The 18,971-nt window shown below is 36.3% G+C and overlaps 1 protein-coding gene across 4 annotated transcripts in view; it reads right to left on the reverse strand.

Annotated features, from left to right (window-relative positions):
- Positions 1–7,568, reverse strand: part of TMEM168 (transmembrane protein 168) — a 43,768-nt gene extending 36,200 nt beyond the window's left edge. Inside the window, exons 1-2 of one of the 4 annotated variants that reach the window (XM_031938834.1) lie at positions 6,656–7,098; positions 2,974–3,126 (exon numbers count right to left, since the gene is read on the reverse strand). The gene's annotated coding sequence lies outside the window, so the exon portion shown is untranslated. Of the gene's footprint in view, positions 1–2,973; positions 3,127–4,505; positions 4,619–6,655; positions 7,099–7,163 lie in introns of those variants that run through there. The other 3 variants (XM_031938835.1, XM_003771517.4, XM_031938833.1) reach the window with 3 other exon arrangements.
- Between the last annotated feature and the right edge of the window lie 11,403 nt (positions 7,569–18,971).

Consider the following 18,971-nt stretch of genomic DNA (forward strand, 5'->3'; position numbering starts at 1 on the left):
ATGTAGAGGATTAGTAGGGCATTAGCTGTGAATTTTCCTATCAATGATAGTAATTAATTGCCCTCCTCCATCCAACTCATCTTTCTGTATCTACTACTCCCTATATACCTAGAATGGTATATGCCAGTTTCCCTAGATTAGGATGCAATTTATGGCAAGGTATCAGAACAAAGTTTATGAGGAAAGCCTGACATTAATATTACTTCTAATTTAAAAAAAGATTGAATATTCTTTAAATTAAAACAATTTATATTAACAGCGGTTTTTACTTAAAATCACCCTAAAAATCAACTCCTGTTCTCTCAAATTCTGTGTAATTGTAGACTCTTAAAACTAGATTTTAAGTCAACAAAAACACAAATAATGAAGTTTAAAACTAGATTTTAAGTAATTAAAAACACAATGAAGTTTACTCATTCCATAAATCTGTTCCATAATTATCTTAACAATTAATTAACAATTCTGACTGAACAATCTCCTTCAATCACTAGTGGCATTTTCTACTTTATTTTATATTTTTTAAATTTTTATTTATTTATTTTTTTTGCTGAGGCAATTGGGGTTAAGTGACTTGCCCAGGGTCACAGAGCTGAAAGTATTAAAAGTCTGAGGCCATATTTGAACTCAGGTCCTCCTGACTTCAGGGCTGGTGTTCTATCCACTGCTCCACCTAGCTGCCCCGTTTTCCATTTTAATGGCATTTTCCATTAATTTCCATTTTAATGGTAAATTCCATTTACATGGCAATGTATCCAAGTTGCCCAGATCATTTCTGTTATGAAACACTTTAAATTCTATCTACAATAAGAATTTTCAGCAGTATCATTAATTTTTCCAGTACAAAATTAAATGTTATAACCTGACATGCCTTATAAGCTATAATTCAAACTGTAAATTTAGAATGAATGATTGAAAAATAATTTAAACATCTGTTAGTAATTAAAAAAAAAACAACTATGAGATTGTTTCACAGGAACAGACTAATGATAAATAGGATAGTTTTTTTGGCTTGTGGTAATAATAAACCTACAGAAACCCCTACTAGTTAAAAGTTTAAGAGAGGAAATCCTCTAAGAACCTAATTTAGAATCAGCATATCTGAAATTCTCTCATAAGATGGACACAAAAAAAGAAACAGCAGGTCATCATGTAATTAGCAACCCAAAGATAGCCATTTGGCTGAGAGAAATGTGCCCACCATGTGACATAATCTGCTAAGGCTAGATTGGTCTCATCTGTCATCTTTGGATGCCAGCTATAAAACATTCATGGAAATGACAAACTTGTCCAAGAGGGAATTGCAGATGTCTCTCAAATAATCATTCTTTAGTTACTTAGCTTTTGTGTTCAATTAAGATTTTAAGAGGCTAAATATTTATCTACAAGTCGCCATTTTATTTATTTCAATAACAAAATAAGTTGTGTTCCTTTGGTTTTCTAATCACATTACTACAAAGAATATCCTAATTACATATTAATGTTTTAGTCTTTTTGACAGATTAAAAAAAAACACAATGAACTATTTCTATTTATTTCTGATTTATAGCAACAAATAAGAGGCAGTACAGGAGAATAGGCAGTCATTGGAGTCAATAAAAGTCAAGTTCACAAGTGGTCTCTCAATCATATTTGGCTGTATGATCCTGGGCAAATCATTTAACCATTGAGTGAACCCAGTCAAGTCACTATAAAATGTATGAAACAGCATGTTTCAGTTTTCACTGAAAGAGTTTCCTATATGGAAGAGAGAGTTTCCTATATGGAAGTTCCTTGCATCAACAAAATCTCAGCCCCAGAACAAAAATACAAAAATGCACAAATGCACACATACACACATCCATATATAAGATGTTCTCCAGATTCTATTTTTAAAGATGATATTGTGCTGATTTACATCAAGTCCTAGGGAACATTATAGGGTCACCAACATGACATTCACAATCACTTAAAAGTTTGGCTTAATAAACCATGAAGGAAAAAACAAGTACTTAAAGAGTGCCCATTACATACAGTTGGATGAACTTAGTTCATCGGTACATAAGTCTTATATAGATACTGCAGATGAAGAGTGAATTTAAAATGAAATTGAATAGAAAGTCAATAATGGATTGGATTCAATTTGGGGAACTATATAGTGCCTGTAAAGATTCCAGAATTCCCCTGAAACAAAATTCATTTTTTGGACAGTAATATTCTTCCAATTACAAATCATAGAAACTATAATCTCCAAAGAATAAAAACTGCTAGCTAAGCAAAGGGCAAGAGAAATTTATATTAAGCTTAGACTACAATCTATTACGAATGTCCCTCTACACACAATAGAGTGTATTAGAAAGAATGCTGGATTTAGAATCAGAGGTTCTGAATTCAGACCTTGCCTCAGCAACTTGGGCAAGTCATGTATCTTATCCCAGTTTTTTCCTCTGAAAATGAGAGAACTATACTATATAATCCCTTCTAGACATAAATTCTGTAAGTCAGGCCTTCATCTTTTGACTTGATTATTGTAAGAACTTTCTAATTGGTCTCCCTATCTCCAGATTTCCCCCTTCTCTAATGTAACTATAAAGATGGCATATTCCTAAAGCAAGAATCTTCACTGGTTCTCAAATACCTCTGAGATAAAATACAAATACTTACCCTTTTGTCATTTAAAGACCTTTATAACCTGGTTCCAGACTACCTTTCCAAACTTACTGCATGGTACCCTCCTTCACATATCCTACATTCTACTCAAACAAGTCCACTTGTTCTCTATATAAGTGTTCCACCTCTGTTTATTAATTTCACCACATCTACAATGGATGCCCTTCTCAGTACCCTCTCACAATATCCCCAGCTTTCTTCCAGGTTTAGCTGAAATATCACTCCTTCTTGAGGACTGTCTTTTCTCCCAATTGTTTAAGCTTTCTCCTTGCTATCTCCTTCCCCAACTTCAATTTTTTTTTTCTGTTTATCCTACTGTGTACTTACTTTTTGGCATATATGTCTGGTTTTACTTTGTTTTTACTCCTTCCAATAGAACAGAAGGTCCTTAACAGCAGAGATTAGTTTTTGTCTTTGTATTCCCAGTGCCTAGCACAGTGCCTGGAACATGGTAGATTTTCATATGTTTGTGAAATGAGTCTACAATAAACAACAGAGAAAACAACCTGTATGCTGCGCTGGTACCCACTTAACAATATAAGATACAAAGAGAAGTCTCCTGAATGTCAGATAGATTCCATCCCCTTAATCTGATGGAAAATTTATGGGAAGACATGGATAAGAACATAGGATGAGAAAGTATTTATGGTTCACAATTATACTACTGGAGAGAATACCCACCTTGAATTCATAATAAATGTACTAAATAAAGAAAAAAATTGCATCTATGTTTACTCATTCATTCATATAAATACTCAACATTTAACATTTTTGTCAATAATGTGGATAAAAGCATAGTACGCTCATCAAATCTGCAGATGACAGCAAGGCTAAGGGATAGCTACTAGATGAAAGAGAGAAAATCCAAAAGGCTCTTGAGAAGTCAAGCACAAAATGAATCTAATAAGATGATAATCAATAGAAATCAATGTAAAGCCTTACATTTAGGTTAAAAAAGGTTCAACTACATATGGATAAGAGGGAGGAAAAAATGGTTAGAAACCAATTATGAAAAAGATTTAAAGGTTTAGAAACAGCACTGTGATATGACACCCAAAAAAAGCTAATGTAGTTTTGGCATTAAGAGTCCAGAAGGTGGGAGGGAAAAAGTACCACTGTACTTCATACTCTGCCCTCATCAAACTTCATTTTGTAGTCTTGAGCACCAGTTTAAGAAAGATAATAAGCTGGAAAGTACCCAGAAGAGGATAACCAGAGTGGTTATGGGTCTTGAGCTTATGTCACATGGCACTTTTTGAGGAACTGGGCATGTTTACTTAGCCTGTGAAAAACAAGTTTCAGACCTTACAGCTGTCTTCAAGTATCTGAAAGGCTGTTATATAGAAAAAGGATCAGATTTGTTCTATTTCACCCCATGGGGCAAAAGAAGAAATGGTGGGAAACTGAAAAGAGAGATGAAATGAAACATGCAACCTAACTCCTTCCTAAGAATCTGCTTCCTGAGAGAGAGGGAATAGCTTTGAGCTGTAGATTTAAATAGATGTTTTTGGATATGAGAAACGTGGGAACTATCTCTAGTTCTTGATTCCTTTGTTTTTCTGGGGGTTACGTGGGAGGGAGAAAACTAAATGCATATTAATTGAAAAAAAGTAAAATAAATAAAAATTAGATTAAAAAGTGAATAATATGCTGAATTCTATTAGGCAGGCGAGAGAATGACCTATTAGTTTGTAGATAAGCAAAGATCCTATCTAGATTATATAGATTTTATGCTCACACAGTAATGTAGTTGGAAAAGGGGAAAAGAGTATTTGATGCTCAAAAGAGGAAAGACTACTAAGTGATGGTTGCAAAGAGACAAGATGGAAACATCCGTTAAGAGCAAAGAGTATGCTTACTTCTTCCTCTTATGGGCCGAAATTTTCAGTGGTCATCAAGGATAGAGCTGCCAGTACTTAGACAAGGTGCTCAGGGAAGCAGTGTCTCCAGTAGCAAGCCAAGTTTCCTAGGGCTTCAGCATGAAAGAAAGGGGAATGTGAGGAAGCTATTACAAACATAATTAAATGGCTATGATGAATGCTGCTCATTGTGTCTCAGATATAGATAGATAAACAGACAGACAGATAGATGGATAGATATAAACTAGGTGGCAGTAAATTTCAAATCTTTCTTCCTAAGTCTATAGTGGTCAATGTTCAGTCCCTCAGATTTCTGAATAAAACCTGTGCTTGGAAGAAAAAAGTAAACAAAAAAGAAAGGAATTGCCAAGATGCAAACTTAGGCTTGTATCATAAATAACAATTGGAGCTGTCCAAAAGTAGAATTGACTGCCTCAAGAGGTGTTGAGTTCCTCCTGGTTAGAAGTCTTTAAGTAGAGGCAGGTATGTTAGAGTGGAGATTGCTTCTGCCTATATGCTAAGCTACAGGACTGCTAAGGTCCTTTACAACTCTGTATTTCTGTGATTATGTGTGGTTGAATTAGATGCCAGAGCTCTAACTAGAAATCTCAGTTCCTAGGATAAATTCATTTGAGGAAAGGGAGCTGGGAGAGATGATGCAAGGAAGGAGGAAAGAAGAGACAATCTGCAGACAGAATGTCCTGGGCTTTCACTGGGGGCTAGGGAAGAATGTCCCCAAGAGACAGTCTCACCACAGGTATGGTTTTAGAGGGATAAGTGGCAACAATTTCCTCCCTCACAATCTGCACCGACTACCAGCAACACCCCATCCTATCCAAATCATCCTTCACCTGGAAGCCCTAATACCAAGAGGCCCAGGACACAAAGAAAAAAAAAAAATAATAAAGAAAGCCATTGCCCTAAAACTGGTTCTCAAAGTATGGTTCATGCTCATAAGAACCTTTCAGTGGTCCAAAAGGTGAAAATTATATTCCTACTAATACCAAGAAGTTACTTGCCTGTTAAAATACACTTTTCCTCTTTTCCAACTACATTACTGTGTAAAGCTGGATTTTTTTTTTCATGTGCTTCAATCAAAACAACATATTGCAACAGACTGAAGGAAGCAGCTATGAGAATCCAGCTGTCTTATGTCAGACACTGAAGACATTTGTAAAATATGTAAATAACGCCATTCTACTTGAATTTTTTTGTTTTGGAAAAATAGTTATTGTTCATAAAAATTGGTTATTTGTGTTAACATGTAAAGAGTTTTGGCTATTTTTTTTTTTAAATTTTAACAAATGAGTATTTATTTTTTTTAAATGACCAGTTTTAGTTTCTAATGTGGTAAATACATATCCTTCACCCATTTAAACAAAAACTATTTGGGTTCCTCCATAATTTTTAATAGTGGGTCTGAGACCAAAAGGTTAGAGAACCTCTGCCCGAGGAGATACATACAGATAAGTAGAATACAACACTGGGCGCAGTGAGAGGTAAAGGACAGAAATTCAGTGTGGATTCCTCTTTAGGAGGAAAGGTGGGGCAGCTTCCTGGGAGGCGTTTCATTTTATCCCAGACCTGTGACAATTCCTCTTTAATGATGGTCCTCCACGCGGAATCCCTCCCTCCTCTCTCTCCCCTCCCCGTAATCTCCCAAATTCTTAAGCACAAAGGCTCTGGGGCCGACGCGCGGAGGGGGAGGGGACGGGGAAGAGCAGCTTTTTTTTTTTTTTTTTTTTTTTTTTTTGGTGGGGAAGGGGCGGGCCGCCGCCGTCTCAGCTGGGAAGCGAGAAGTAAGGGCGTTCTGTTCGTGCCGAGACCGGAAAACCCCCAAAGAAGTTTTCCCCTTCTCCCGGGGCCAGCGGTCGGTCCCGCGTTTCAAACTTGCGCACTTGCGTCAATCACGCGCACTTTGCTCGGCAAGTGGCACCACGTTAAGTCCATTTCCCAGAAGCGGAGACTCCGAGGCTTCCCGACCCGGGGCTCTTCCCCAGCGCCTCGCAGCCTCGGCGCGTCGGGGCCGGACGTCCCCTAGGGTGGGCCGCAGCCCACCGCCCTCAGATCCCCGAGACGTCGGGCGCCCCCTGCAGTTCCGGAGCAGGCCCGAGAAGGCCCCCGCCGTTTCCTGAGGCGCCTCTTCCTACCTGGCTCTGCCGGGGCCGGCTCTTCCACTCTCTGGGGCCCGGACGTCTCGGCGTGCGGGGGACGTCAGGAGGTTGGCCCCGAGTGGGACCTGCGGGCGGACCGGGACTAACAGAGGCCAGATTGTTGGAAAACTTTCTCCGTTACTAAGAGGGTGACAGTCGCGGCGGCGGCGGCAGCGGCGGCCATGTTCCCGCCGCCGGCTCAGAGGGAGGTACGGAGCGCGGATAGGGTCAAACTAGGCGAGGCGCCTAGGCCCGGGCCGGGCTCGCGAGCTTCTCCCCTTCGTCCCGCCCCGCGCGCACCCCAAAGTCCGGGTGGGCCGAGAGGCGGTCGTTCCCGCCCCCCGCAGCCAAGCGACGGAGACCGCTTGTCTCGCGGACACTGACTAACCAGGCCCTCTCAGACCTCTGGGGAGAAGGATCGTTCCCTTTGAAGCAGCTCCATCAGCGAACTCCCGTAGCAAGAGCCCAGAGCTGGGTTCCAATCCTGCCTCCACTCGGTACTTACCCGCCGTGTGAGTTTGCGCTGAGCTCAATCAGTGCTGCCGCTTCTGTAATGGAAAGGGCTTGAATTCCAGATCTAAGTCTCTCATGTGGCAGAACAACCTCATCAGCTAGCTAGGAGTCTTTTTTTTCTCTTAAGGCCCGGGTAAGGAGTTGCGATGTCTGGGGCTCTGAGAGCCGCGGCGTGTCAGGCGCGGACCCGCAATTTCGCTTCTTAAAAGAGCGTTTCCTGGTTCCCGCAATGGTTTTATCTAAAGTAAACTGTAGGCGTCAGGGGTGGGACTTGAGAAACCGAGGTCTTCCTGATTTAGAGGCTAATTCTCAAGCACTGGGCTGGTCTCCTTAATCCAAATTTAATCCTTGCTTGATGCTTTGGACCTCATGTTTTGCTGCACGAGGCCTTTCTGGATTCCCTCCCCAAATTACTTTGTATTCAATTTATATCCTATTCCTGGTGAGGCAAAGAACAAATCATAGAAACAAATGGAAAATCTCATCCAATAACATAATTACAAAGCAATGAGACAGTGCCTGGTGCTTAGTAGGCCCTTAATGAATGTGTAGTTGATCGATATACCAAGAGTTTGGGATGCAGCTAAAGGGCAATATTCGTATTTGTCAATGCTTTCATCAGGGGAAAGAACAGATGAGTGAATGAGCATGCAATTAAAAAAAACAAGAAAAGCAACAAATCAAAAACAAACAAGCACTAAATTAGGAATTCTGAAAATCAAATAAAGAGATTTGCAAACTTGAAAGTTAAAAAAAAAAACACCCTGAATTAATAAAAAGAGAGGAATTGCTTTTTAAACTAATGAACAGTAAGCTAGCCTGATAAAAAGAGAAAGGAAAATCTAATTATTGGTATCAAAAATGAAGAAAATTTACAATTGATGAAAAGAAGAAAGTTTTCAGAAACCTTATACTCAGTTATGCACCAACATGAATGGATATATAATTGAATGAAATGGATAATTATTTACAAAAATATAAAATACATACAGAATAGAACAAGAGATTATTTAAATAAGCCAATATTAAAAAATTGAATAAAGCATAAAAACTCCAAGAAAGTCCTAGGAGCAGATGGATTTAAAAATGAAACCTATCAAATATTCAAAGAACAATTCATTCCAATCTTGAATAAACTGCAAGAATTAGAAAAAGAAGGAATTCTGTCAAACATTCAAATATATGTGTATGTATATATATGTAAATAGTCTTGGTACTTAAACCAATGAGAAACAAACCAGGTAAAGAATACAATTCTAAATTTTCCCAAGTGAATATTGATTCAAAAAAATTAAGTAAAATATTAGTAAAGAGTCTATAATACCATATTTCTTAAAATGATGTACTATGACCAGGCTATCTTTGTGGTGAGGACTATGGAGCTCATTTGTAAATTTTTTTAAAATGCATGCCATTACATCAGTAGAAGCCCCCAAAAGCAACACTAAGAAGTATAGAAATAAAAGGATCTTTCCTAAATTTGGTAAATATCAACTATATAAAGCCAAGAACCAGCATTACAAATAATAGTGAAGAGCTAAGGTCACCTTTTAAAATTCAATTTTATTTTATTTTCACTTCTTAAATCTTCTCCCACTCCCCAATGAAGAGAGAAAAATAAAACAAATACGATGTCATTTCCAGTAAGACATCCATTATTACTCCTATTGTTTACAGTGCTAAAAATTTTAACTATTGAAGGAAAAATTGAGGGAATATGAATAGGTAGAGTAGAAACAAAACTATCACCTTTTGCATGTTATATAATGGTCTCTAAAGGTCAACTAAAAATTAAGTGAAACAGTAACTTCAGCAAAGTTGTAGTATATAAAATAAACATATATTATCAACATTTCTGTATATCACAAACAAAATTCAGCAAGAAGAGAAAAATACTTAAAATTACCACAAGTCACATAAAGTATTTGAAAGTTTATCTACCATGACATACACAAGAACATTAAGTATTCTGTTACAAAATACAGAAATATAAACAAATCCAAATAATTGGGAAATGATTAATGCACAGAAGAAAAGGAGGAAAAATGCGCAGAAGAAAAAATAAGGAAGGCTAGAAGATAGCTTAAGCAAGAGAACTTTGAAGTTACATGTTGGTTTAATAATATACTTTAAAACAAATTGTTATGTAATAAACTTATAGCTTCATGTATAATCTTTTCCACTTTGCATATGAAAATGCTCATTTTATTTTGAGTTCAAGACAAAAAAATAAAATTTTTAATGTAGTCCCTTTATATCTATTTATCTATCTATATTCTCCCCTCATAGCATTAAGGTCTTTGAGAACAGGGATGGTGGTTTTTTTTAATCTTTATATTTCTAGAGACTAACATAATAATTGGCAGATGCTTAGCAAATACTAATTAGTTGATTGATTATAATTTCATCCATGCTTTTATTCTTTCCAAAAATGAAGATTGAAACCTATTCATGTCTACTCCTTACTATACATTTGCCCACACAGGATAGACCCTCCAAAAGGAGTTTACCCTATATGTTTGAGACTTTTGCTACATTTATTGACATTAAGTGAATACCAGTTAAAAAAAAAAATTGGGTTGTCCTTCAGTCATATCACTTTGGTTCCTGATGAGCCCTCTTTTCTTCAAGCCAAACATCTTTGTGAGGTACCTTTTACCCCAGTTGTCCTAGGCCTTGTGTCCAAGATTCTTTTGTACCATGTTGCATCCAGTTCATGTGTGTTAGACATCTTGACATTGCCTTTGGGGTTTACCATAGGTTTAACTAATAGAACACAGTGATCCAGAGGTATATGTCTTATAGATAAATAAAGCTTATGTGTATAAAGTGCTTTAAGAATTGCAAAATCAGTCAAGGAATGTTATATACAAAATATAGGATGTTGGTTCATGGAGGAGTCTTTTGGGGTCAACAAGGAGCTTCCCAAAGGCATTTCAATTTATTGTTCTCCTGTTCATTTGCCTCCATACTTTTATTCATGACACAATCTATGCATCCTCTCTGATAATATAAATCCTACTCTTTAAAAATTGCCATACTGAGGATATAGGCAGGGTGCCACCAGTCCTATCAACATATCATCTTTATCAAATTATCCTGGCATGGGTTCTGTCAATAAAAAGTTATTATAATAAAAAAAAAAAAAGAGAGGAAAAAAAATAAAGTTACTGATTAAAAAAACAAAAACAAAACAAACAAACAAAAAAACATATCATCCTATCTCTGGTTCTGAGTCTAGAATAATTTAGAAATCAAATTCTTGACCAAGAAATTCCTAGTTACATCATTAAATATAAACAATGAAAAATATATATCCAGCCAGTAAAAGTCATAGGGCACACTTGCTCACATATGGCTCTTTGGGAACGTAAGAAGAGAAGATGGTGAAAATAGGTAATTGGAGTGGAGTTAAAAGTTTATTTGAGTGGAAAATAAAGTAGTTTACTTAAATCATTACTTAAATCAAAGGTATTCACCTTTCCCATAAGCTATGTGGTTCAGGAGAAAGAGGTTCATATTTGTAGTCTGAGAACCTGGGTTCAAATTTCAGCTCTTCTATTTTTCATATGATTTTAAATAAGGTTTCACCTCTCTGTAATATGGAAGGGGTGTATAAGAGATGATCTTTTCAGCTCTTAATCTACAGTCTCATGAGCCTAGCACTATTCTGAATAGAGCTTTAAATATGGGATATTAGATTTTCCTATTTAAAAGTCTAGCACTAATGCTAAATTGTGAGAACAATGCCTCATTTAAATTACTTCGTTCAAGTGCATTTTATTAAGCTCCAGCAATGTGCAAAGACTCACACAGGTTTCTAGGAATACAAAGATAAAAGCCAAATAGTTCAGCAAGAAATTCTATAAATATGAGGAATTCAGAGGAATGTGAGAAGATTGGCCTTTTGTGCAGAAGTTAGTAAGAAAAATCATCATCAATAGTGAAAATGAAGAGTACTGAATGGGAGCCAAGCTGCCAGTAACTGTAATGATCAATCTTGTTCCCAATAAACAGTTAAAGAAATATACCTCCCTCCTCACCCCCCCCCCAAAAAAAAAAGTGAAAGATTACAGCGGCAGGAAGTCAGACAGGATCATTACATCAGTTCAGAAGATCATATATTTAGACCTAGAAGAGATCTTAGATGTCATCCAGTTTAACCCATTTGTTTTAAACAACTGAGCAACTGACTATGGTCATATAATTGTACATGGTATATGGTCATGATTTGGACCCAGATGCTCTAACTCCAAATCCAGCCTTCTTTCCACTTCACCATGATACTTGTTTTTGCTTTAAATTTTTTTGTTACTAGCATTTTCTCTCTTTTTGTTGTTGCTTGCTTGCATTTCATTTTGCCTTTTCCTTTTTTTTTTACTGGTTTGATTTGATTTTTCTTGTGCAGCACAATAATTGCATAAATGTGTGCATATATTGGATTTAACATATTTCTACCATGTTTAACATATATTGGACTACTTGCCATGGGGGGGGGGGGGGGGGGGAGGACTGGGGAAAGGGAGGGAAAATTGGAACACAAGGTTTTGTAAGGGCAATGTTAAAGAATTTTCCATGCATATATTTTGAAAAACAAAAAGCCTTAATAAAAAAAAATTTTTTTTTTTTTTGGTTACAAGGGAGGGTTCCATGGTAGGGGGACTATTATAATCCTATGTTTTGATATAAAAACAAAAGGCAGCAATAAAATTTATTTCAAAATAAAAAATATTCCCTGTCTTCAATAAGCTTACGCTCTTCTTCAGTGTCTAAGGGGGCTCTAAACAAAGTAGGCAATAAATATTGAAATGAATTGTGTTCATTTAGTCTCTGCATCATCATTCTCATTAGCTGATGGTCCCAAACTAATCCTCCTGTTGATATATTAGTTTTTCTATTGTTTTCTTGTTAGACTTGTCATTCCTTTCTTTTCTAATTTATGCCAGTAGACCTTCCTCAGCCTCTGGTGAAAGTACATAAAATATATATATATATATATATATATATATATATATATATAAAATGTAAAGCCTGGGAACAAGTAGACTTCAAAGTCAACTTGACATGATGGGGAGCTTTCAAGGATGCAGCAAAAAATAATATTCATGTGAATTGACATTAAATGGACAAGAGGAAAATTATATGCAAAGGGCTCTCCAATTTAGCATCTTATTTTGGAATTAGTAATTAGGAATGAGGGGGAAGCTAGATGGCACAGAGGATGGAGTTCCAGGCCTAGAATGGGTAAGACACAGTTTCACTAGTTCATATCTGACCTTAGGCATTTACTAGCCATGTGACCCTAGGCAAGTCACTTAGTTCTTTTTGTTTCAGTTTTCTCATTTTTAAAATAGAAAGAAATGGCAAACCACTTTAGTATCTTTACCCCAAAATGGGATCACGAAAAGTTGGACAAGACTGAAACAACAAAACCTTAGCGATACCCTACTTTCACAGTACTACAGTTTCTGAAACCCAACAGAAAATCCCTTGGGGACAAGAAGTCTCCTACTCCAGCTTCCTTGTTAGAGCTTGTTTCATGTTTTGAGGTTAGAGCAGAAATTCAGGGGGCTGCTAAGTGGTACAGTGGGAAGAGCACTGGCCTTCCAGTCAAGAAGACCTACATTCAAATCCAGCCTCAGACACTTAAAACATCCTAATTGTGTGACTGAGCAAGTCACTTAGCCCCAATTTCCTCACCAAAATAAAGAGTAGAAATTCAGAGAACATAGGAGCAAGTGTGCTGAAACATTGCAGTACAGTAAAAACAACGCTGGTTCTGGAGGATCTATTTTAAATTTTACATTTGCGGCTTACTTAAATTATTCTTTAATTTCTCTGGACCTCAGTTTCCTCATATAAGGGAATTGGACTAAAGCTTGTCAGGGATCCTTCTATTTCTAGGTCTATGATACTATGAACCCTGAAATTGGGGCACAGAAAATGTGGTGGGTTCTGTAGGTACAGAACTCATAACTGCATGGCATCCTCCATTGGGTAAATGAAGCAGGAAGTGATGACAACATTAATAGCATAAAGACTCATATATGTCTGGGTAGTTCACTATTCCTGAGTATGAGTATTTGTCTATATCAACATTTTCTGATTCCCAATCACTAGATTAAATACTTCTCTCTATTTAGTATTACTATTTTGTTATTTTTGTTATACTAACATTAACCATTGTTTGATACTGCTGGTATTCAGAATGCATTTGACTGTGCCACTGAAGTAAAGTCAGAAACATGAATATCAAATCCAAGTTCTAAGACACAAGCCAGCTCTAGTTAGTTAGGATCACAATGGGAAATAGTAAAAAAGATCCTAAATCATTCCTCCTTATTCAAATGAAATATTTATAAAAACTCCTTAGCACAGTGCTTGGCACAATAGATACTTAATGCTAGTTCCTTTCCTCCTTTATCCATAGGCAGAGGGTTTAGATGCAGCTGCCTATGTGGCTTCTGCCTAAAGCTGCCTTTACTGAAATTAGAACTGTCAGGGCAAATTCCTGACATCTGGCAAGTCTACCTGAGCAGCTGGATATAGGACAGTCACCAGGGGACCATTGCAGTGACAGGAGATTTCAGCCTGTGGTTATTAATGACAGTATAATGATCATAATAACCAGAACATCCATTCTTTTCCACCTGCTTCCATGCAGGCAAGACCTGCACACTCGACATAAGCTGTAACTCCACACAGGGTTATTTCACCCACAGGAGATATTTCAGCCCAGGAACACCTGTTGAAAATGTATAATCATGCTAATAAAATCAAGAAGAGAAACTCTGAAGCATCAATGCAAGTGAATTCCAGATAATGCTATTATAGAAATAGATACAGATGTCTCTAGGAGTAACATAAACCAGAGGAATATAAGAGTTCTAAGGTCTGTCAAATTATTTTTTAAGAAATATTTTCCCAACTACCCTAATATAATTGACTTCCTTTTAGTCCTATATATTTTATGTATCTAAAACATCATTCTGTCAAGAGATCCATATAAACTTCACCAGACTGACAAAGAGTTTTTGTGACACATAAAAAACTGGATTAAAGGGCAAGTAAGATAACAGGGAAAACAAAGATCCTTTAAAAAGAAAATTCCTTCTCTTTTCTATTCTTTTGTTGTATCCCTCTTATCTATTCCAAGTCAGTTATTTATTCTTAGTGCTCAGCTCAAGACCTCCATAGAAATTTCTCTGGACTTCTGGAGCAGCCTTTTTTAGTCCCCCAATCAAGAAAGCCACAAAATGGCAGAAAGGAAACTTGTCTTTACCCCCAATTCCCCTGCACTACCGACGAGGCATGGGCAGAAGAAGGGAAAGAAGGAAAGGACCCACAACAAAACAATTTTCATCAGATCTTCTTAATCTGATAGCTTATTATGGGTGTGTGATGCAGGTATTTTTCTCTTTATTCATGTTGATCACTTCAAAGAGGACATCTAAAGTTCTCTTTGCTTCAATTTCTTTAAGCTATATTTTTGGAGACTCATTTGCCTATCATGTTATCCCTGGGGCCTTCTCCCCTTTGAGACCTTGTAGCCCTGTGTAGGCCTCAGCTCTTGGTCTATATGTGTGTTTTTTGGGTTAGGTGAACTGATTGGAGCCTCTAATCTTGTAAAATTCAAAAGCTCAGAGGAGCATGCCACAAGATACAAGTCTCATTCCAGTTTTTGCATCCAGACCAACAAAAATGTCTCACCGAAGAGTGATCTGTAAGCATGACCTCTATCACCCAGCCTATGACAGGAACTCCTATGGCAGTCAAGTCGCGTCTGGACATGAACATGGCAGGACCAATATAATGTAGAAATTGATGTGAATGTATCCCTAGGTGTTGAGAGAAAATGATTGCTTATTGAGAGAGAAAAAAAGAATACACACTAGTAGAAAAGGATAAGTGTAGGAACACACATGAATATATAAGTAGATCTGAATGAAACTAGGAAATTCAATACTGATCAATAAAGTTTACAGGATAGAGGAACCAGACCATGAAGGTAATGTTGCAAGGCCAATTCCTTTTTTCAGTTTCTATGTCAAGAAGAAAGCTTTTAACTGCTACTTATTGCTTCCTTCAAAACGCCTCCCAAATTTGAAGTTTTAAAGCCCAATTATTTCACTTCTCTGGTAAACACTTTATGGTTTGGGGAAAATTGGTAAGACAACCTTACAATATTCCCACATGAGAGAATCTTTAAAATCCACATCCCATAAATGTTAGGATTGCACCTAGTATTTATGTATGGATGCATGTGTATGTGTAGGACATGGGACCAAAGTGGAAATTTACTTTAATGATTTGATAAGTTTGTGATCTTGATGTTACTACTTCCTTCAGTATTGCCATTGGCATCCCAATTATGCCATTTCATTTTGTGAGACTTTTGCCCATGGTTTTCCACATATCTACCACAAGAAGTTCACTAAACATAATGGGGATCTTCATTCAAATAATCTGGATCTTTTGATATTGTGTGGAAACCAAAAAAGTGCATTGTTCATTGGTTATCCTTTACTTTTAATAACATGACCTTTGTGAGCAAACTTCTCTATCTTAAAACCAAGTTCAGCACATATTAATATAAGACTGAAGTATGACTTGATTTCAGCCCTTATTATCTCTTCCTTTGATTATGCAACAGCTTTTTTTACAACTCCCTGCTCCAAATCTCTCCCCTTTCCAATCTATTCTGTATGTTTGTCAAATTAATATTCCTAAATTTTTGGTCTCACATCATCATACCTTTGTTCAAAAATCATTTTTTTTTTCTTTGCTGAGGCAATTGGGATCAAGTGACTTGCCCAGAGTCACACAGCTAGGAAGTGTTAAATGTCTGAGGCCGGATTTAAACTCAGGTCCTCTTGACTTCAAGGCTGGTACTCTATCCACTGTGCCACCTACTTGTCCCTGTTAAAAAAAAATCTTAAAAGACTCCCTATTGCCTTTAGGACTATCTAAGCTCCTTGTTCTGGCATTTAAACCTATGCACAATCTAGATCCTAAGTTTCCAGACATTTTTTTATTAAGTTCTAGTCACATGTTCTATATTTCTTTCAAACTGCCACACTAGCTGATATCTGACCTAGACAATTTGCTTTGATGATACAGGCTACCACCTGGAATGTACTGCTTCTGCCTGGTAGAAAAATCCCTAGTTTTATTCAAGGTTCAGCAAAAGTGTCACCTCCTGCTCAAAGTTGATGTTGGGTTTGGTTTTTTTTTTTTTTTTTTAATTTCTCCAGTGATTAGTGTTGTCTCACTTGAAATTATGTTACTGCATTATGCTACATGTTACTGTGTTACTATAACATTTTATAATCTCCTATTAAAAGACAAACTCCTTGAAGGCAGAAATTCTGTTTAACCCTAGCATCTACTATAGTGCCTTGCCTACAACAGGTACTTAAAAATGTTTGTTGAATTAAATGAGAAAAGACTTACCTATATAAAAATATCATCAATATTTACAATAGCAAAAACATCACATATAATTAAATAGTGCTGCCCCACAATTGGGGAAGAACTAAACAAATTATGGTATATGAATATAACAGGCTTGTATTAAGTGATATTGAATGAACAAAGCAGAACCAAAGAGAAAAAAAAAAACTCCAGAAAAATAAAATTACTAATCTTTGTAAACAAAGACAACTTTAACCAGAAACAAATCCTGTATCAAAATTATTGGGCAACTTTGTTATTAACACATAAAGCATTATGGCTGTCTGTTTTTTAAAAAATGGAAAGCTTCTAAGGAACAAATTTGTATGTACTATCAGTCATAATCATTCTTCTGTATGAGTGTATTTGCTTAAATATTTTCAGGTATATCATCTGGAATTCAACTGAGAGTAGCATAATGTATTGAAACAATATTAATCATTAAAAATAAAAGCAAGCTAAGAGACCCTCCTTAGAAATTGAACAGACTGAAACCATCTAAACCAAGAAATGAGGGGAAATGGAAATGAGGAAAATGGCATAAATTATAAAGCAAAATTCTTTCTAAACTATGTGGACATGTAAGAGTGTATTAAGAATACTATAATGGAAAAAGGTGATGATAATTCTAGGAAGATAGTGGTATTAAACTTTAGCCTTTCTAATGGTATTGAATTCAGAAATATACCACATTGGAAAAAGCCAAATTGGATATGATCATTCAAGTTTACTAAATAAGGATGTGATCTCTAATTTTGTGATGATATTTAGCAGAGAATTTATCCTCAGCTGAATGAGGATCATCTTCTTTATGTTACTTCCTTTAGAAGACACAATCTTCTAGAGTAGTTGTAACCAACAAATACCTATTACACCATAAAAATTTATCATTTATTTGGTGGCAGCAAGACAAATCTTAATGAGAGTGTTCGTATGACTTCTAACGTGACTGAGGCAATATTAAACTTAGTCTTTCAAGACTAGGAAAGAGAAGTTAATAACCCATCTTCTCTTCCCATTCCTAATGCACTGAATCAATCACATGTGAAAAAATATTGATACTAGTAATTCATGTTGATTACTACTGTGTTCAATATTTGTATAGCTCCATCAAAGGTAGAAATATGGTTGGAGGGACAACACAGCCAAAAAGAACGAACAGAGGTTGTTATAGGAATGGAACATTAAAGAGAGAAAATAGAAAAATTTTGAAATACTGTAGTTAGATGACTTGTATGTGTCGATGGGGGAAGAGTGCCTTTATTATACACATTTACTAGGGTTTAGTACCACAAGAGAGGGGGAATTGGGAAAGTATTTGTGGAAAGGAGAATCTAAGGCAGTGTATTGAGTTGGATTACTTTGGCAAACTGGTGAAGCCTGTAGATTGATTTTTTTACCGAATGTTTTAAAATTCATGTGAGATTGTAATTTCTTTTCAACACAAGTTCACAGTCCTTCTCCCCCTGAAATCCCCTTGAAATTTACAGACCTTTTGGGCATCCCTGGACCCCATGATAAGAACTCTTGATCTAAGGATGAGTCAAACAAGAGGATAAAGCATCTGAATAGTCCCAGAATAAAATCTTAGAAATTGATGTTTGAAACTTTGAATAAAAGGAGATAAGATTGTTTTCTGAATTCTGGGAATTAAGACTGAGACATGATAGAGAAGAGGTTATAAAAAGATGATTTAACTAAGAATGTAAGTAAGCTTCTTGAGAGCAGGGATTATTTCATTTTTATCTTTGTATTCCTAGCACCTAGGACAATGCTTAGCAGATATTGAAAAAAGACAGAGGAATAAAAATGATATATCCTTTATTCCTTCCTATTGGGTAATCAATGTTTATTGAAGCAACTGCCAGATAAAATCCTATGACACTTTGGTTGTAAAGTGGAAGTTTCCAAATTTCCTATTAAGAATGATAATTCTCTGTCAATAAAAAGTTATTAAATAAAAAAAATTTTAAAAAAGAATGATAATTCTGCCCCATACTTGTGACTTCAATTTACAAAGTGACTTCCCATATATTATTTCATTTGATCTTCATTACAAACCTACAAGGTAGATGGGGAAACATCTTCCTTTCATTATGAAGCCAAAAGCACTTGTTGGTGCTTAAGTGGCAAAGCCAGGACTTGAATTCCAAGTTTAGAATTCTTTTCATTATATAAGTACATAACTTTTTATAAGGACAAATTTATGGACGTTGGACCTTGTATTTCATTCGTAATGTTTAAATTATGTCTTCTCCTCAAGATTTCAATTTCCTCGAGTGCAGAGACTATCTTAATTCACATTTCTTTATAGAGATCCAACTCCCAGCTTAGTATCCTACACATC

The sequence above is a fragment of the Sarcophilus harrisii genome, chromosome 5 (assembly GCF_902635505.1).
Source record: "Sarcophilus harrisii chromosome 5, mSarHar1.11, whole genome shotgun sequence".
NCBI lineage: Eukaryota > Metazoa > Chordata > Mammalia > Dasyuromorphia > Dasyuridae > Sarcophilus > Sarcophilus harrisii.